Here is a 22,256-nt window from a genome sequence, read left to right as displayed (position 1 = left end):
GGCCTTGGGAGTGGACCACAACAAACCATCTGTGTCACATTCCGCAAGGCCAGACAGGGGACTGTACTTTATGCCAGATGCCGCACACCTGGTGAAGAATTTGAAGAGCGTCCTTGTGCGTGGTCAAACATTTCCAATTCCACCTGAAGCAGTAGACAAATAGAGAGTTTGTCACAATGAAGTTTCAATCGGTCCCCTGAAAGATCTGGTGGATTTTTAAGAAGGAATGGCAATAAAAATTGCTTCAAATGTGTGACAAAAAACCCTTCAGCCAAGTAATTTTTGAGAAGATGAAGGTAAGGCCTGCCATGAATGTATTCCATGTGTAAGTGTAAGTCAACAAGTACAGGTCTGAAATACATGGTGGAGCAGGAACAGCGACTTCCATCTTACCTGACAACGACATGGTTTGTTCCCCCACCCGGGGTAGCTTCAGCATCAGTAGATATGGATGATCAGTATGGTTGGAGATTTTTTTTATCCTTTACCTTTTGTTTTGGTTCCAATCATTATATAAATGTCATGATCAAATACATAAGTTGTCAACAGGAAAATTGAGAAAAATGTCTTGCCATACATAGATAGCTTTGGCACTTGGGAACTAATTTCTGAGCATTTTGATTTCAATGTTATCCTTACAGCCTCCCCATAACTCCACCAATCTGCTTTGCAGCTTCTTCGTCAGAATACAGCCTGTATGTTAAGAAATACCTTTAAGCACTGAGATATGTGGCAAATCCCAGCAGACTATGCTGTTATATTAGTTGTATTATCAGCTGTGTGAAACACACCTCACAGAGTGTAAGGGGTTTACTACGTGCCAAATTCAACACAGCCAGGCTTTCAGTGTGTTAGCAACAAAACTTGAAGGTCCTTTCAGAGATAACAGGTTCAACAACAATGGCTCTGTTTTTTTTTATTTTCTTATGAATGTTCTATTGTGTCATTTATTCTTACTGTTGTAAATTCATTTTATATATTGTTTCTTTTGTAATGTCTGTGAATAGTGATTTTAATCTCAAGGTGAATGCCAAGGAACAATCTTAGAGGTCAACAATCTCAGGGAATGGACAAATAAATTTAAACAGGAACAGAAAAACCTAGAAACAGAAAACACAGCCGGAAGGGAAAAAGAGGAAAATATGGTACACAGAGAGAGGGTCGGATGCAGAAAGGAAACAAATGCTAGAGGAAAACAGATGAGACAGAAATGATTGCAGAAGTTGAAGAAGCAAATGCAGAACTGACAACAGAGAATTCAAAAGAGGCAAGAAAGGAAACTGAAGACGAAAAGAAAAAATGGAGGAGACAGACAACAGGGGCAGGTGGGGCTGGATCTTGAAAATACAAAACCTAAAGTGAAGAAGGAAAATGAAAAAGTGGGGAAAGAACAATGAAAAAATGAAGGAAAAAATTATCTAAAGAGAAAAATGGGGACAGAAAAGAAGGATTTGGACGAGGAGAGAACAGAAATGGAGGAAAATAATTGGAAACGTTAAGGAGGAAAAAAGAGCAGTGGAAGGAAGGACAGAAGGAAATGCTGCAGAAAGATAGAAAAGAGCTGTAGCCCGACAGAAAGCAGCTGGAATAAGACAGAAATGGTTTGCAGGCACATAAAAAGGAAATGGAGGCTGGTCTTTATCCTCACCTCTCCACCCTTACTCAATACCCACAACGATTTCCTGTGTTTGAACAACAAACACCCCTCCATCTCATGTCCTTGGGATGTTTTCTACCTTCACCTGAGTAGCCCTCGGATAACACTGAGTGTGATCCTCACTTATCCTTCCATATCTTCTCTGGCCCTTGTAACATCTTCACCTCTCCACCCTCCCCTGAAGCCTCCCTGGCAAACGCCTCAGGCTTTTCTGTACATGATACAGATCCATCCTTCCATCTCTGTGAGGAACCTTCTCCTTTTGTCATCGAAACATGTTCACCTTGCTTCGAATATTCCGCTGGCCCTTGCGTTTTCTGATCCAGCTTCATTGAGCCCTCTCCTCCATACAACTGTATGTTATAGTATCAGTTATGTTGCCATGGTAATGGTAAGTTTAATATTTTATCTGACTCAGACTGAAGATGTGCTCAAATTTAAACACTGCAGGACAAGTAATGTGCCCATGTACATTATTTGTGTTTCTGCAACAATAAATACATGACAGTTGAGTTGGGCAGTTGGGCGTCAGCTCAGAGGCTTCGATGGCAAGAAGTTTAAGTCCACTGGCTAAGGAAGTCACATTGAGGGGACAGAGAGGACAAATTTTCCCACATTTAAGTCCTAAAATGATGCCTTAAAAGGTGGATCATATCATTCCAGCCCTGAGGTCTCTACATCAGCTTCCTGTTCATTAAAGAGATTATTTTAAAATACTCAGCTCATCTGGTATGTTATGAACCTTCAAGACATCTCAAGTTGTCAGGAAAGGGTTTGCTTCTGTGCCCAGAGTGAGAACTTCCCAAGGTGAAGCTGCTTTCAGTTTTTCATGCACCATTTATGTGGAGCAAACACCCAGATAACTGCAGGTCTGCATCAACTCCAGCTCTGAACTCAGAGCATAGGACTTTCCTTTTCACTACTGCATTTAATGAATTGATTTTACCGAATTGGAGGACTTTGATTAATAACTTTCATTGTGCCATACTTATCTCTATTTTGCTTTTTTAAATTTTTTTTCCTGTAAATTTTGTTTAAATGCTTTTATGTTTATGCCCTGTTTGTAAAATTGTGGACACAGCAACAGGTCTTACAGAATTCCTTCACAAGAAATCTTTACTTTCTGTTATTCTGTCAGTGAACTCTCCAATCTAGCGCCGATCATTCCGCTCCATAAAGGTTCACCCTAAGCTCTGAATTTGGCTGAATTCTCCAAGCAGTGCGCTCCAGCCAGAGTGCGTATGTCCAACCTGACCATTTTAAAAGCGAAAGTGATGAAGTGATCCACCACTACTCCTCAGAGCACAGCTCTTTTAAAGATCTCTCAAAGAAAATGTGTTTTTGGTTGATCCTTTTGGACTTCCCTAAAGACCCTGTCATCTTGAATCGGTGGAATCAGTTTGTTGGCCTTGAATAACGAACAAGGCCCAGTACGACACTGGCTTTGCAATGAGACTGAAGCGAAAAGTCAAGGCTGTTCTAATACTATCTGAAGTGGTAAGTGATATGGTTTCCAATCTGAGTGGTGGCATTACAAACTTACTTTAGTTCAATCACCATGGTTACACTGAGTGAAAAGGCGAAGGCGTCTAAGTTTACTTTGTGTTAATACATTTGTTCGCATTGTTTTTCCGCTTCTACAGCTTGCATTTACCATTCCAATGCACTTCACATATTGTATACAAAGAGAAGCCATTAGCAACTTCGACTTCGGGTAACAGTGGAGGAGTGTGGAAGCATTATTACCTTTTCTAGATCTTGATAGTAGATCGTAGATAGTAGATAGTAGGTCATCATCCTCCTCCCTGCCCCCCAGGCAAATTTGACTAATCAGGAATTCGACATATCAGGAGACACTTTAGGCAAATCCTCTCATTCTCAGAAGGACACTTCCACCAGGAGAAAACGCTCCCTTGTTGTAAAATGATTACAAACTATTTTGAGTTATGAAGTGTGCAAATTTAATCGAGAGATATCCAACCTTAATAATTACATGAGTGGAAATGATCATGCCATGTCCACTTTAGCAATGTTGTAGTCTGATTTAGCTGCTTTCATGTCACAAATGGGGCAGTCTCATTCTGGAACTCATCCAGCAGCTGCATGTCATGGTGAACGCTCTCCCACTCCCACAGATGATGCAGCCGTCCTAAAAGTTACAACTCTACTTTGAGAATTAAGATTGAGATTAAGGTCAGATTTATTGTCATGTACATGAAGAGAAACACAAAATTTGTCCTTAGCATTTAACCCAGCCACGTTGGCACCTGTTGAACACACACATGCACATGCACAGAGTCACACACTCATGGAGACAGATGCCATACACTGGAGCAGTGGGCAGCCATTCACGGTGCCCGGGGAGCATGGGGGTACGGTGTCTTGCTCAAGGGCACCTCGGCCTCAGAGCAAACCAGCTGTCTGAACTGCTCAAATTTTGACCACGGTTTGCCACTTAATAAACTACTATTCAGTTAGAACCGTAGACTTGTTTCAGTGTCTCAAAACAGGAAAAAATGTATGTGTGGTTAAAAGAAACTTAATAGAGAATTTGACGTATGTCAGAACACAGCAGATAGATGTTGTACTGGGAGTGAAGAAGAGCACCTGTCTTACGAAGGTTGAACCAAAGTTTTAAGCAAAGCCTTATAGGTTTTGTATAAATTAACAGCTTACCTCTCACCTCATCTTTTTAAAAACTGATTTTTGAGCACGGTTATGGTGAAATAAGTATATATATATATATATATATATATATATACATATCTACCAATGCTTAAATCATGTGAGAGGCTTTTGAGGCAAGGTCTGCAGTTGGGCTACTGCTTCTCTGTGTCACGATTTATGCTTTGATTCATGTCTTGTCTCGTCATTTCCTGTTTTATTTTGAAATATTAACTTCCCTCTTGTTTCAGGTACCTTGCTCTTCCTCCTGTGTCCAGCGTCTGATTGTCTTCCCTGATTCCCAAAGTGTTTCCACCTGTTCCCCTTGGTCCCTCATGTGTTCAAATAGTCTGCGTCTCCCTTGTCTTGTGCCAGTGTGTTGTCTCTGTTATGAGCCTCACTCTAGCGTCCTTGAGTCACAGTTTCCACAGCCATAGAGTTCTTGAGCCTGCAGCTGTTCCTGCAGAGTGTATCCTTTGTTTTGTGAAGCTTTAGTTTAAATCACGGTAAGTTTCATAGTTGGTTTTATTCCTCCCTTTTGGAGTGATTTTTACTTTGTAACCTTTTCATAGTCACCTCCGTTAGCGGAGCTTTGCGTTCGTTTAATATTAAAGTTTCATAGTTTCTCCTCTAGTGGAGCAATTTTTTAAATTTTTTTATTTTTTGTGTTTTGTTCTTAAAGATCTTTGTGCCGCCATTTAAAGGTGTGCTTATAGTTAATTTTTAAGTTTCACAGTGCCTCTGTTTTTGAGAGAGCGTCTTTTGTTCCAGTCCGCCTCATTTGGAGAGCGTTGCGTTTATTTGTTATCTTTCATAGCCTTTCTGTTTTCCTCCTAGAATGGAGAGAGATTTTTGTTATTGATAACTTTCATAGCTGCATTCTTCTCATCCATAGTTATTGAGGAGAGTGCTCAGGAGTTTCACATCCTCTTTGTTTGCTCTGTCTGGAGATCCTCAACTTGCTGTTTATAAATAAAAATTCTTGCCCTTAAATCGACCCTGCATCTGTGCCCGAGGCCCTGACACTCTGCTTATTTGAATATAAGAAATATAAAATAAAAAGAAGAAATTTCACCTGCCGGGAGGTTCTAATGTTGTGACTGAAGAGTATATATCCCAGACACACAACTTGATTTGTATAGCACTTAGGGGAAAAATAAGTAATAAGTGCATACATACACATGGAAAGGCACATAAAAGACTAAAAATAAAAACTTAAAAAAAAAACAATCTGCAGAAGGTATGAATAAAAAGCCAGTTTTGATTTTAAAAAAGATGTTACAAGATAATCAACTTCATACAGTTCAACTCAAACTTTATCAGACAATTGAACCTGAATGAGTTACACATTGGTGCTGTATAAGACAGTCTCTACTTATACTTTATTTGAATATTTACTAAATGTGAGACACAGAGTTTGTCTTTAAGAAGGCTGCCCCAGGTGTGAGTGTGTTTGTGCACATTTTTCAGACTACACACTTTAGTCGGTCTATAGTAAACAATGAGGCAGTATCTCACTCGCACACAAATACACTAACATGCCACGCAGAAACAAAACATGAGCAGAAGAAAGCAAATAATGAAAGCATGTCCTCTAAATCAACAGCCTAATTCAAGTCTTCATTTACAAGAAAATAAATAAAAAAGCCGCCAAACATCAAAAGTGTGTTTTCAATGATGTAGCCTTCCGAAAAGAATAAATTACTGAAGTTGTTTACTGTGCTCCCATTTTTAATTAAGCAGGCCAGATGCAGTCTAGGGAGGAAAATGTGCTCTATTCAGTGGAACGGGTATCTCAGCCATGATGAATGAGCTGTCATATCCAATTGTTGCTGAACTTCTGTCTCCTTGACATCCAGCGAGTCCCACTGCAACTAGTCTGTGCAACATCTCTACATGATCACAACGTCAAAGGTCAAGCTGGTATGCTAATGTGGGAATGGGCACGAAACCAAACCAAGCTGAGACAGATCTTATTCTACCATCATTGAAGTTGAATACAGTGAGTAAACTAAACAAGGGAAATATATCTGAACTGGTATGAAAGCAGCAATGATCCGACCAGAAAGAAGTCACAGAGCGGCTTCTTGACTCCTGAGAACAAAGAAGAACAAGAAGAGAGGCTGCTATAGAGGCCTCTCAGACAGCAGCTTGAGAGCTCGAGTGTGTTGACATTCCTGGAACAGGCTGCACTGAAGAAAGCCGAAAGACTTTGGCAGTGCTGTGCTGTGACAGGTGACATTACTGCAGCCCTCTGACACGCTCTGTAGGGAGCACTCCTACCTCTGCCATAACAGATATCAAACCGCACGATGCTGGATCCTCTGTGCAGAAAATGACACAATCAAAATCTATGCTCAGATCTGAGAGACAATTTGGTAAAAAGAAAAAAGTTTTATTTTAAAGCCAGCCTGAAAGCTTTACCCTGAAGTCTCACAGCTATGCCGTTGTGACGCATAGATGACAGATGAGTATTTTTTCACAGCCTCTCTTTGAGAGAGACAAAATTGTCTGTTTTCGTGCTACAATAATTGTCTTTGTTAAGTGGGAGAAATGGCACATGCATGTCATTTTGCCATAACGAGTGCTGGTGCTTTCCAAATATAGTCAACAAATAAATTGCAGGTAGGAGAGACAAGCACAGAGAGCAGGGAGAGGATGGACAGCCCGATAATCACAGACATCCCGTAGGATGATGGACAGGAAGGGTTTCCAGTCCCTGTAATTGGACTATCAGGACCTCTCGGTCGCTTTATTTAGACATGTCAAACATCGGTTGCTCCGACTGCTTTAAGGAAAACTTGAGGATACTGCATCAAGATCCTCTGCTGCGTTAGGGAGGTAGATAATCTTGTGGTAAGTGATCACAAAATCCCCGGCAATTCTGTGGATGTCTTAGACGAGGCACCCCAAATACTCCAATGACCCTGTAAGGTTGGGTGCAGATGTGTAATGAAATGAGTTACCATGGTCATGATGTGCCCGACTGTTTTGGATAAAATGGAAAGGTCTCAACAACCACTCATACTATTAACTCACAGCAATAACTTCTACCTGATATGATGAAACTGTAAATTAAGTAGTGCCACCATGGACATTGAGTTTACTACTCGCCATAAAAGGATTTAAAAGTTAATTGAGATCTAAACTACTTTTCAACATGAAAACATGAAATTTAAATGATTAATGGTGGTTTCACAATGATTTCATAATGTTATGGTATTTTATTTAGAATGGAGTAATAACAGCAAATAAATTAAGCAGACTTTATATTTACCGTTGTCTTTAACAGTCATGATCCCGCAGTGCAGAAAGAACAGCACGAGGGGCAGAAGACTCTGCAGGCAGCCTGTTTCTCAGCATGTCTCCTGGCAGTTGTTTGTCGGGCAGATTTGCAGATTGGGATGATCCTCTCCATCATCCTGGATGCCCCCCTCTTCCACGTCAGGCTCCACCAAGTCATCAATTGTGATACAAAGGTTGTGGAAGAAATCACAGGTGGAAAACTTTATCTTCAAGAGCAAAGACTAATTGTAATTACATAATGTTAAATGTACATACATTTTTATAGCTAATTTGTCAAAGTACTTAATGAACATCTTAAATACCTTTTGTTCATGAGTAAATATTTCTCCTCGCACCAGATTGCTTCACATTGTTCAATCAGTCTATGTGTTCCGATTTATTTATCTTATGTGTTCTTTACCTGAAGCGCCTTGAGAAAGATGCTTTGCCACCGTGTCTTCATCATCCCAAGTGTCCTCTCCACCACACATCTGTCCTTAGAGCTCCATTTATCACAGATCACCTGCAGCTGAATGGCATAGAAACGTTTCCTACGTTTTGAAGGCTATACAAGTCGTATTGATATCAGATATGAGCCATGATGTTCTGTGCAACCTGATGAATGACATCATGGACCGAGGTGATGGGAACAGCAAATGCCTCAGGAACCACCTGATAAGATGTGGCACTTGTCAGCCAATATAAATAACATCCAACCTCCAGCGTAGGCCCAGCCATTGTCCTTTGTGTAGCCCAGGCACTTTACCAAGGCATTTACCATCTCCCTTGAGAGATGGAAGTCTTCCTTTAGGTCTCCTCCAGGTAGAGACGGACCACAGGGGTATGGGTATTTAAATGCAAACACTGACCTGTAAGGAGATGTTTTATGTCAGACTGTAGTGAGTTAGAAAATATTCTGAAGTTCCATAGTAGTTACATATCATACTTCCATATTATTATCATGATGTGACAGGAAACCTTTTCATTTTTCTAAAAGCTTAGGAACATACAAAATGCTCCTAAAAGTAGTATAGAGCAGACGTAGTATGCATAGTTAGTAGTTGGGGGTTTTGGACACAGATAGTCCTCTTCAGAAAATGAAGTGCCTTGAGATTACATTTGTTGTGATTTGCCACTATATAAATAAACTGAATTGAATTGAATACAAGTAAGACACATCCTGTTGATTCAGTTTAGATAGTGGTGTAATGGTTTCCTGGGACCATACCTCATTCAAGGGTACCGGTAGTTAATTTCCACTCTATCCTGTGGTAGATCAGAGTATTACAAACATAAACATGTAGAAAAATGCCAGGAATGGCTTAACGTAAATGCCTTTGGTTGACAGTGTGAGCCTGTAATTTCAGTTGGAGGCAAAAAGGGCACTGCGGCACTTGAAATATGGTTTAAGCACAATGCTATCATAACTGATCAAGCCCAGAGAGGGTTGTAGGTCGACACAGAGCACATTAGTGCACTGGAGCGTCTTTATTCTGCAGGTTAAACTGAGAAGCAGAAATTATCAGCTAAGCAGCAAATTAAAAATTAATCCTTTTTACTGGTTGCAAAATATAGTGGAGCAATGCTTCAACTTGAACTTGCTTGTACTCAGGAATGGCTTGCTCCTTGGCTCTCTGTGTATCACATATTCTTAAAGTGGCATGTTGCAATGTAAACTCAAAGATGCTCTTGTGTGTGGCAACTCATTTAGCAATCACAGTCTGGATAACGCATTTAATCTTTTTGCAGCTTTGGAGGCAAAGCTCTCTGCATTGGAATCCCAGCACCTTTCAACCTGGTAGCACACAAAGCCCCATTAACTGGTGTGGCATTACCTAATATAGCTAATCCCGTTAGCTGCTCTGCTGCTGGGACACCAGATTACCTCGATGACTCAAGCCAATGGCTAGCCAGCCTGTCCACATTTCCAATTGATTTTTCCCACTCAGACGCATGCGCTCATGGGTGGAAATCATGGGTATTTCCCATTCAGTGTATAATGTAAAAATTCAAGTTTCAATTTGAATGTATTAAATGTCACGTTTTATGTTTTGATCAATCTTTTCAGATTGATTCTTTTCAGTTTCCTTGTTATGTTTTCAGGTTTCTGGTCATGTTTTTTCCCCTGTCACTGAGCTTCACTCTAGTCACCTGTTTTCTGTTCCACAGCTGCACCTCATCACCAATCACCTCCCCAAAGTATTTAGTTTCTAGGTTCAGTCACAGTTGTTGCAAGATCCTCACTAACCTTTCACGATCTTCACGAAACGCTAAGTCTGGTTTTGCCTCATAGTTTTGTTTATTTATTATTCATAGTCTTGTTTTGTTTTTCATAGTCTTGCTTTGTTTTTTCATAGTTAAGTATTTTTGATTATCCGGCTCAGCCGTGCTTTTTGTTCGTGCCTTAATTTTGGAAATAAACCTCAGTTACCTTTTTATGAAGTCTGCATCTAGGTCCTCCCTTCCTCGCACCACCGATGTGACATTAAATGCATTTAGTACACATACTAATCCCCTACGCAAAGAATCTAGGCTGAATAATGTTAAAAGATTGGGATGCCCTGCCTTCACCATGATTCCTTATCATGGTATAGTCCAGTCCAGGCCCAGCTTCTTCCCTCTTCTCATAACACCAGTAGCAGCTAGCTCAGCTGTGCAGGATGAGTGGCTTTCCGTTTTTCTCCTTTCCTCAGTTTTAACAAGGGAAGTCAAACATTTTTTACTTACTAAGAGTAAGACAGTTAAATCACAGCTGAATTGCATTTCTGGGAAGGCACTCAACTGAAATCATCAAAAGTGGTTTGTTTTGTTGCAAAGACCAGAATTTTACCTGTTTTACCTGTTTTCCTAACAAAGATTTAGTCTTTTGTAGAATATAGTAATATTATTTGTCTGGCAAAATGTTTATATCAACTTACCCCAGAGCAGAAACATTTTTCCTACTGCATATTATTGGGCTGTCATCGCCGTTTAGAAATTGTGAAATAAAGACTTCTATGAAAGACAGCCACAAAAAAAGAAAGAAAGTTGGTCAAAAAGTTTCCAAAGTTTTTACACATTGACTCAAAAACATTTGAGATCTGCTGTATTGGGAAAAGGAAATCTGGAGCAGTTGCTTCTCCTGCTAATGTGTATGATGCGACGCCATCTGATGATCTGACTGAATTTATTTATGAGTGGATCAGAGGTGTACAAAAGGTTTGAGAGGATCGGATGATAAAGTCTGAGGAACAAAATGGAATTCTGGGGAGGAAGAACCAGGGGAGCATGACTTAGAGTGGGGGGTACATCTTAGGAAGCTTCAGCTCCTTAATATACATCTCCAAGGATTACACATTTATCAATGATACAATTACACATTTAACTTAATTCAGTGTACATTTCCAAGCTGTCTTGGAGTACGATTATCAATTTTCCTCATAAAAAGAATTATAATTGCCACTCGAATGGATGTTCAAAAGTAAGATCCACATCGTCAGTCTTTTTCTTTAATATTTGTTATGTTTTGGAGAAATTCCTTTCCCATATGCTAGAAATCTGCACCATGTGGGTACTGGTCATATTCCCAACACACTGTGCAGTACCAAAGATATTAAATGCTTCAGAGCACTTATAGGTATGTCACCTTAGATCAGTTACATCTAAAACCTCAGTGGTCTGATGCTATTCTCATACTACTCGCCTTGACTTATTTGAAGCCTTGACTTCACTGCAAGTGAAGCAGTGCGCTTAAAATACCTGCTTGAGCTTTGGCATCATTCTTACTGTGATTTTAACCTCTCTGGAGTGGAGCAGGACTGTCAAATTCCACCCCTCCATTCCACTTATCTGACTGATTGAGGTCTCAAGTCTTAAGAAATGCCTCTATGGCCCTCTTCACTCTTTATCTTTCTTTGATATTTGCAGCAGTCTTTGCTATAAAGAACAAACACAGTTTATCAGTTCATACCTTGAGTCTCAGCGTTTGAAACAGAAATGAAGAAATTCCCTCAAGGTGTTTTTGTGACATCCGTGACAGACAGATGTGCAACTTGAAAATATATTGCATCCATCCATGGCAGAATAAACAACTACAAACCCGATCATATTTGTCATTTGTTTTTTTCATTGATTCAGTTATATTTATTCATAGACGGGATCTCACTGAGATTACTCATTCCCAAGATGGACTGTTGGACAGGTTTGTTCATGCCTCTCTGCAGAATTTTCAAAACCATGTAGATTTACTGTATTTGACAGCATCAGGAGAGAGACAAACAGGAACTCAAGGTAATGCTCCTGATGTTGCAAGGCAGCATCTATGCACTCTGATACAGCCAGCCAATGAGCTATAAATCCAGTCATACTCTGCTGGAATGACAGCTGTTAAAATGATCCTGATAAGATCTGACAGCACTGTGAGCCAGTGAGCTTCTGAGCAACAAATTACATACAAATAGCAGTTGGTTTTACTGTTCATTTATGTAACTTCCCCAGTTGCCACAAAATCTCCTACTGCAGCGCACCCATGGACCTGTGAATTTATTGATGTGCCATGAATTTAGTCTTTTCTTTTTAACTTACGGTCAAACATCTTACAGTTCACTCAACTGAATGGAGAGATAGGAGAACAAATTGCTATGCTCTGCCAACTCCATTCGTTCTTTTCATTTTGCTAACATCGCCTCAGTACCATCATTCACATGGCTTTGCCTGTCCACCCAGTGAGGCTGACGTGATTTGAAACATGAAGATGTAAGAGAGAGCGAAATCCTTGGTTCTTTTGCATCAGTCTAATACAGCATGAAATGTGTGCTACAAGTGGAGGCCTATTATTTATCCCACTCAATAAAAGATTTAGGAAGGAAAGGATGCACATCTCTCCTCAGCTTCTTGACCTTTATTTAATGGACTGGGGCCTCCACTAGCCAAAGCTGGAAAATGGCACAAAGAAGTATTAATTGGCATAATAAAAAGCAGTCCAAACTTTTGATGAAATCCAATTTAACTTTATGTAGTGGTTCTATGACTAAGCCCTAATTGTTATAAACAGATATCTACATGAAAATCTGCAGAATCAATAGGCAAAGTGCATGATTTGTAGCCCATCTGTTGGCTCACAAAGATTGACCAATCATATGTAAGTGGGCTTATGATGCACACAGAGGCAGAGCGCGTTTGTAAAAATGTAATCTTGAAACCTTTTAGGAAGACCTTTTAGATTATTTGTAGGCTTGTTCTGTAACATTGGCATTAATTTAACAGAGAAGACACTTGAATTATTTACTGCAGTTATTTGTATTACAGTCATTTTAATGAGAAAAGAAGTATCTGCAAAAACAAACGAAAATGCATGTTGCAGTCATTGTTGTTTTTGCAACCATGCATGATGCACTTTAGCATTTTCCCAGTGAAAGCTATTATTATGGAGAGGAGACTGGCTTAAATCACAGAATCATATTTCTCAAGATAGAAAAACTTGCCACGACGTTGTAATTGTGAAAGAAAATTTACTTTTATTGCTTTTTGACACATTTAAATTCTGAATTATTGGATACAAAATATTTTCTGAAGCTAATAGAAATGTTGGATGATGACATGATTTTGATAAGGTTTCTTAAGTTCTTAAGAACCTAAACATGTCACATAGTAACAATTTTAGAAAATAACACCTTTATTGCAACCTTTGATGAATGGGCAATTCTAAAGTGAGCTTAAGCTTTTATATTCAGACTGAGAAGAAAACAAATTACAGATTTTTTTTCTTGTTTTTAAAGAATATTTTTTCTTTTCTATGGGGCAAAAGTAATCAGATTAGTGTTGTTTTTCACAAATGGTGGGATGATGCTTTATGGTAAAATGATCAAAATTTAAAAAAGTATTGGCACAACATAATCTTTTCTTTTTTAGCATGACATACATAAACCGAGTGGTAGAAATGGTTTAAGTTAGTTTATTACTACAAATTGTTGATAACATACAGTATACTTAGTGAAAAATGTGTTCAACCCAATGATACAGTTCATTTATATCAATACTCTCGAATATCGTCAATACATTAAGAAATTTAAAATGATGAATTACACTCTTATAACTGGTATGTTGTAAAAAGACCTAGTTAATAACAAAACCCAAAAACTTATGATGATAACTAGCAACATGTCAGCCAGATTGTTTAAATGACACAGACAAAGAAAAAAAACATGTTCCAACATTCCAACCAGAATCGTACAAAAATGAAGCTTTTTTTAAAAAAAAAAAACTGACTAATACACCTGGATAAGTTCATCTTTTTGTAAAAAACAAAAACAAAGTGAAGCATAAGTTTATATTAATACAGCCAAATTCCCAACAAAGTTTCTCTCATTCGCATATTCCTCTGTTTCTCTTGTTAGACAGGTTAATATATTTTTAAAAATTAGGAGTAAAAAAAGCCTCTTAAGATTACGTAAGCATTTCCAGACTGTCGCTCTGCTCTAATAATATCCTGATTATATAACTGCAGTATCATTTCACAAAATCACCATTCAAATAACATTGTTTGTGCAGTGAAATCAGCTGTTCTTACATGTACGATGATCTCCCACAGAAAGTTAAAAGCAGCACAGCGTCTTTTCTTACACTGTCCACAGTGTTGTGGCGTCGGACTGCAACAAAGGAGACTAGTCCAAATAACTGGCAAGTGAGCTGACACCACAGCTCGACTCAACTGTTCTGCATGTACAATTAAAACCACATTGTGACATGGCTGAATATACAGTATAAGGATCATCCAAAAGAGATTATTTTTTCCAAGATAAACATTTGGATGGATTCACCTCTTTGTGACACTTTTCAACCTTTTTAGAATGTTTCTCAATGAAAATTAAAGGCCTAAGCCTACAAGCATAGGATGGGAAATTACCCCCCCCCATGGACACTTTGGTCGATAAGAAGTACAATTAAAATCTTATCTTGATTGATGTGCCACACATGTTTGTCCTACTTCCCAAGATGGATTCTCCCCTTTCTAAAGTGCACAACATTAAAATGTATCAGGGCTGCTTCATTTCAAGTCTTCAGCTCAATAACACAGACACCATCGTTGTGCCTCAAATTAACCTGCTTCGTCTTTGCCTTTGGCTAACGACAGAGTTCCACATAAGAGACAAGGCTGAGGTGAAAACAGCTGTTTATTCTGCTCAGAGGGGAAGATTTTCTTTAATAACTTGACAATATCTCTGCATGTGTTCATCCTTTTCATCTTGGTGACATAACCCCACGCAAACGAGCAGGCGGCTGCTCCAGCTGGAAATTGTTTTTCATGTTCATAACACGACTGCATTTGAATCCTTAACAGCTCAACATGAACGTTGATATATGGGATTCTTCTGACAAAAGCAATAAAACACAGGTTCTTTATTACTACTGCTTTGACAGTCTGTGGAAATGAATCACATGTCTTTACGATGAACTGAGGCGATGGTTGACGGTGTGAAGACAAATGAGATCACCACCAGAGCGGTAACAGTTGACCCTGAGCATGATTAAAGATGTGTGTGAGCAAGGCAGCTCTTATCACGTAATGAATCTGTAGCCTATTAACCAACAGCCTGTTTTTTCCAACCTCTTAATAATGTATTGCACCAAATCCTTGTAAAATGGTCTTTACAGAAATTTCTGCATTTTTTTCTCTCCTCTAGGAATTCCATCCATCCACCCATTTTCTATATCCGCTTAGTCCAACTCAGGGTCACAGGGAGCCTATCCCAGCCGTCATTGGGCAAGAGGCAGGGCACAACCTGGACAGGTCGCCAGTCCATCACAGGGACTCCATCACACAGAGACTAACGCAGTGTTTTTCCACTCTAGTCCTCGGGACCCACTGCCCCGCATGTTTTCGATGTTTCCCTCCTCCAACACACCTGATTCAAATGAATGGCTCCTTATCAGGCCACTGCAGAGCTTGATGATGAGCTGATCATTTCAATCAGGAGTGGCCGGTGAAAGTGTCCTGCTGACAGGACACTGACATCATCTTGCTGACTGCATCGTGCTGCCATCTCATCGTGTCTAATGGAGGGAAGAAGGATGAAGGCACATGATCTAATTTGCGTCAGGCAAAAGTGTATCAACCAATCAGAACACTCCCCTTTCCAATTAAAAACACGTCGACGATCGTGCTTAATCTTAGAAATAAAAAAGCATCTCACTGAAAAGCTGCAGAAGTTTAAATCTTCTTTCTCTTTATCAAACATTTGGACTCCTTTGAACATATTTGTTGAAAAATCAAAGCCCATCTCATCTACTATGGAAATAAATTTTTTAAGAACTGGTTAGTGAAGTGAAACAAACAGCTACATAATATATCACTGCGGCTGTTCACTACTATTTGTATGGCAGCAGACAGATGAGGCATGTTTGACTTGGAGAAACAGGGCATGGGGAACATGGGAAAACTGAGGCCTCAGGCCCATTTCCCCATGTTTCCCTATATAAAGATGTGCATCCAATGTGCATCAAACTTCACATATTCATGACTATCCCCTCCTGACAGATCTACATGTGTAAAAAGGTTCTGTCCTTGCTATAGCCCCCAGGAAGTGACACATTTCACACTTTTATGGACTGTTTCAAGGCAAACAGAATGCAGTGATTTGCAAATCCCATAAACTGATATTATTGACGATAGAATGTATAAAACATATCAAATGTTGAAAGTGAGACATATTACTGTTTCATTTAAAATAATAGCTCACCTTGACTTTGATGGCAGCAACAAGTTCCAAAAAATATTGTCCCATTCGTGACGGATATAAGATTCTCATCTATTTTAAATAAGCCTTGGCCCCACATATGACTTCTTCTTTCTCTGCTTTGCATGATAGAGCTTTTGTCTGCATTTGCGCAGGGACCTGGTTGACTACCAGGCATGTGGCATGATGATGGCACAATCCCTTCATTACCTTATCTGAATACAAACAAAAGAGATAATTGTGGATTTTAGGAATAAGCCAAACACCATTTTCATCCGGATAGAGAAGGCAAATGTGGTTGATAACAATATGAACTGGAAATGCAACACTGAGGCTGTTCTGGGGATGTGTTGCTGTTATAAAATTCAAGATGAGCTTTCACAAAGTGGTAAAATGTCTCACTTTAAACGTTGGATGTGTTCTCTATGTTTCATTGTGAATAAGATATTGGTTTTCGAGACCTTTAAGTTTACATTACATTCAATCTTTATTTACATTTTACACAGTATCCCAGCTTATTTGGAATTGGGGTTATGTTTACATGGATAAATCCTTCCAAGTTTTTAGTCTTTCTTAGTAAAATTAAATACTATATTTGTATTTACTCTCTCAGTTGTGGCCATCATCTGTTACAACATCTTCTCCATCAAACTTGTTTCAGTAATTTTAACCTTTTTTATTAAAACCAAAGCATATGCAACAGAAGGTGATACACTAACAGAAACCAACTGGTTAGCAATGCAGCAAACAACAAACCACTAAATGTTTTGCATTATAAATTTTCATAGTATTATCAGCTAATTTGATCATACATGCTTTCAATCAGTTCATATAGTGACAAATATGGTTTTGAAGATTGTAACTTTCCATGAAAATCTGAATTTATTAAGTCTGAAAATATTATGTCTCTTCATCTGCCTCAGTCCTTTCATCAGATGAGTCGTTCTGTTACTGCAAGTCATGATGCCTCTTTTTGTCACCTCCTACAAGGAAATAGTATCTGTGATGGAGCTGGCTGAGGGTTTCTCTTCCTGGTCAGTCTATATAATCAATGTAAGAGCTTTGCTCTTCCGCAGATAAATTTGGAGGACAGTCACTCCTCCAGAATGACAATGAGGTAGCGACAAGGAGCCACAGCTGGAAGTGACAGAAAGAGATGAATGAGGACAGAGAAGGAGAGATCAAACCCCTTCAGCACACCTGCTCACACCTGTTCACAGCTTTCACTGATCCTACTCCAGAAATCGAGCACAAAGAAACAGACAGATGAAGCCATGGACTCGCAAGTATGTAAGTAACGAGGGGGAACTGTCGTTATGGATGTTTACATGTATCTACTTCAGTTTGGTAAAAGCACCAGACATAAGCTCTGTATTCTTGTTCCAGATATTTGTTCTTCTATGCCAGTCACAATTGTTTAGTCACATCAATAAATTGTATAGGGCATCCCTATCATTTGAGATCTCAAATGTTGTGTCTAAGCACTTTTCATTCTGTAAACAACCATGTTGGAAGACAAATCCCATGGTCAGAGAAAGGATGTGTCTCTCTTTCAGAAGAGAGACACATCTGCATTAAGAAAATCTGCATTAAGAAAACACAACTAATAAGGATATGGTTAGATTTCTAATATTTGATTTAATAACCACTGAAAACATGATCAAATGCTGGTTGGAAAAAAGTTAGCATTCATCCTGGTGGGAAGAAGATCTCAAATGAGAGTTAGAGAACAATGAAAAGTTTGGTGAAATTTAGAGAATCAGCAGTAGAACTCAGCGGTTCCATAGTAAAAGTAAGAAGATTTCCACATGTACGATGTGAAAATAACTCAAAACACTGGAGCTAAGCAGCTGTGTAACCTTGAGAAAACCGCTTAGCGTGGATAATAGAAAAAAAGTGTGGATATTCTTAGAAGCATAAAAATTGGACTCAGGAGCAGTGGAAAATAAAGTCCAGTTCAGTTTCAGTTCAGCTTTGTTTATTTTATCATATCTACATTAACACAGGGTCAACTAAACAAAGATAAACCAAGCCACTCAGCATATCAATCATGACCTCAAGTGAATAGACAGAGTCAAACAGGGGTGGAGGTGTGTAGAGTAACAGAATATTGCACAGGAGAACAATTGACAAGGTGCAATCAGCAGTAGTATTAATGGAAGTGATATGCTGTGTAAACAGTAATGATCATTGTATTCCACTAACAGTTGTACATCGAGGAAAGTGCAGCACATCCCTGGAACAATTTTTCACGTTAACTGCAGAGACAATTATGTGTGAAATGTGCACTTTGGAATGTTATGGTGTTGGAGTTAAAGAGTCTTAAGGCTTGATGATAGAAACAGTTTTTTAGTCTAGTGGTCCGTGCAGCCATACTCCTGTATTGTCTGCCCGAAGGTAACAAGGAGAACAGCTGGCGTCCTGGGTGGTTGTGGTCTTTTATGATGCTGTGTGTCTTACGTAGGCACGGCTGGAGGTACATTTTCTAAATGGCAGGAAAGCTCTTACCAGTGCCGCATCACTTATTTGCTCTCATGTGGTCCAATGAATCCAGATTTACCCTTTTCCACAGTTACTGACACATAAACGTACAAAAAGCAGCCTATTGGGTCAAGTGCCAATTGCACAAACCTGTGGCGACAGCTACAAACGCAATATGGAATATGTGAAATTCATCGAGTGGGTTGCCAGTACTTTCTGCAACTTGGATATCCGTTTGGCTTCCTCTCAGGTCCTCGCTACACATGTTGTAACTGTCAAGAACATCTGTTCCATCATAAGTTCCTTAAACCCCTTTCTTGAAACAACACCTTTGTATGTAGTGCTTATTATCTTGTTGGTGATGGTGTTTTTAATAGCATCTGGCAAGCGACCTTCTGTAGCTGACTGCACCAAAATGGCAGGCAGACAATGTTGGAACCCCAAATTCACTCTCTTATAAGTGGTGCCTCCACTGCTTCACCTGGATGACAAAATACACCTGAGGTGAGTCTGCAAATTTGTTGTTGTTCCTAGAGAAATTCAGCAAATGGTCTTATTCTTTTTCCCATTAATCCACCATGTATATCTGCCTTATACTGTGTCTGTATTATTTTGTGTAAGGCTTTTCCTCTTGGGACAGCTTTGCTCAGTGGTAGTAGCCAACCTAACATTAACAACATTATCTTATTAAACTGAGAGGTTTCAGACTATGCATATGGCCAGGCTGTTACTAGGGCATCCTCTGCTGGATCACAAGCTAAATTGCCTCTCATGGTCTGATGCCTCGGTCCATACAGTCTATGGTCTTAAGCACCAGTATTGCTGATGTCCCCACTAGTTTGAACCAATGTTCAAACTTTGATGCAAAAGTGACAGTCCTAGAATTTCTGTAATCCCTGATTTTAGCTCAATTGTCCACCTGCTGTTGTCTGTGCTTAGCTAGTGATTGGAAAACTTGTGATTTGTGTTTCCAGGGAACATTTTTGAGAAAAAATGGGATACATTAGCCTAAGAAAGCTATTTACTAATAAAGCAATGCAAGTTGCTCACCCCAGGACGCTGGTGAGTAGTTGAATATATCCAACAGGCTGCCAAAGTGGGCTTCCTGAATGTGTAGCCAAGCTCTGTGAGTGGGTGACTCATCTTGTAGTATAATGAGAAAGAGATCCACCTGACCTATTAGTTTCCTCCAGGTTTCTATCTGTAGCTCCTCCACTTCACAATGGTCTGATTTATTACATATCTAACAAGCCATATTGTGGTTAGTAAAGGTTGGGTTGGTATGACATATCCACAACAGACAAAAGAAAGTAAAAAAAATAGAGAGGGCTGTAGTTTCCTGAGGGAACCATTTTCACAAGCTCTCTTGCCAGCATTTTATTATAGCTGTCACTACAGAGAGGTCTACTATTGGTTAGTCACTCTCTGTATGTTGTGAAAAATGTTTAAAGTGAGGACCCAAGATGCAGGAAAGCTCAGGATGCCAGTTAAATTAGGAGCAGGTAAACTTTGATGCATTTTCTAACTGTACAAAACAAAAGGTGCTGCAGGGCAGGAACTCCAGAAGATCATAATTACACAAAACACAAGAGTGTAAGAAAAAGCACTAAACAAACTGGGCTGAGCAGAGGAAACCCGGTACTACAAGGTAACAGTAAAAGGAAAGATACAAAGCAGTAACTTTGCAAAAGCAATAACACAAGTGAGCAATGAATGAATCAGACAAACCCAGGAAAAATTAACAAAGAATAATCATTAGAAATTTATCCCCTCTGTCCCCTTCTCGTGAGTTACCACATTAGTGGCCCTCAACTTTTTTTTCATTGTGACCCCTTACAATGAAGAAATGTTAGCTGTTCTGAAGGATTATCATATCAGGAGAGAATATCCCTGTGTCACCAAGCATATGTTCAGCACATTAGAGGTATTTGGCAACTAGGGTTTGACCTTGTCATTCCCCACAAAGAAGCACTAAGATCTGCTCAGCAGGAGTCAGGGAGTGATGACAATTAATGCTCCAGTAGAGGAATCTTCCCCCCCGGCATGAATATTTTTTGTTTCTTTGCGCTTTAATCATCTTCTGAGCCTGTTTCATTTGGGATTCTTTGTGTTAGACTGCCAAACTGGGAATATTTGCCACCTAATTAATTGTTGTTAATTTGTATAAAATGCAGCCAACTTTCAAGTGATTTTCCTTGTGACTCTTATCAAACTCATAAACGGTATCATCCATACAAGTAATTGGCAAATCAAGGCCACAAGTCACATCTATCAGAGCTATCAGAGCTCTATACTGAGACAGTCAGAAATAACTAAATGTAGTCAGTGCTGCTCTGAACCGCTGCCAAGAGCAACAGTATTGGCACCCTGAATGTCTGCTAAATGCAACTAGTCTTCTCGTCAAAATGTCTTTGTCTTCTAAAAAGACCCGTATTAGTATTTAGCTTGTGCTTGATTAAGGCTACAAAAATATTGCTATTGATAGCAATGTTCTCGCTTGAACAGATATGATTTATGTCATTTGTCACAGCTCTGCAACAGTGGATCTCACACTTTTTACATGCACTCCGCTCTCCAGGTACCACCTGTCATAATCTGGCTTGGTTTTGGAGATGTTGTGTTTTCTGAGTTGTAGGTTGGGCTGAGCAGACTTCACAGAACACTGGGGTGGAGTCTGTTTGCTGCCTGCTGCCACACCTGTTCTTCATCTCCAGTCATCAAGACTCCTTCTTAAGGAGCAGCAAGAGCGCCAGTCTTTGTCAGATTTACAGTGGTAATCAGGCCAGGTTCTTGTTGTGTCAAGTCTAGTGTAAAATACTTTGTTTTCTTACAACCTCTTTGCTTCCCAGAGTTGAGTTTCCTGCATCCTATTCTCTGGTTCCTGAGATCAGTACTCCTTGGACCTTTTCTTTGTTCCAGACTCGTTCCCTCACCAGTCCTCATTCCCCAGAGGAATTCACTCACCTGGTTTCATCTGCCTGCTGGCCATCCTACAACTCCGGATTCATCCCCCAGTCAGCCGATCTGTGCTACACCCCTCCCATTGATGTTTTTTCCCACAAAGACTGTTAGACAATTTACTCCATATTGATTCTTCTGGACATTACTCGCCTGAACTCACTCTCTCGTATTCATCTCTCCGTACAGTTGTCCAGCCAAGGTTGCCCCACTGTTTTCCCCGGCCGTTCTCCAGTACTCCTTCTTTCCTTGAGTAAATCTGTGTCGCGCTGGTAAATCTAGCTCCTGAGTCCAGCTCATTTTGGTCTTAGCCACCATGACACCACCGTTATGATTGACATGAAAAAGCAGTTTTATATCAAAGCCCCCCCCCCCCCCCCCCCAAGTCTCTGCATATGTATATATACACACACAAAACAAATAAGAATCAAAATGAACAACTGTATGCTAACAACATGTTTGAACATGTTCAACCTTCCACGGATAACACATTTTAC

Source organism: Leuresthes tenuis, unplaced genomic scaffold (assembly GCF_036924035.1).
Source record: "Leuresthes tenuis unplaced genomic scaffold, fLeuTen1.0.hap1 SCAF_20, whole genome shotgun sequence".
In the NCBI taxonomy this organism is placed as follows: domain Eukaryota; kingdom Metazoa; phylum Chordata; class Actinopteri; order Atheriniformes; family Atherinopsidae; genus Leuresthes; species Leuresthes tenuis.
The sequence above is the reverse complement of the archived record's forward strand: the minus strand, read 5'-3'. Positions refer to the sequence as shown.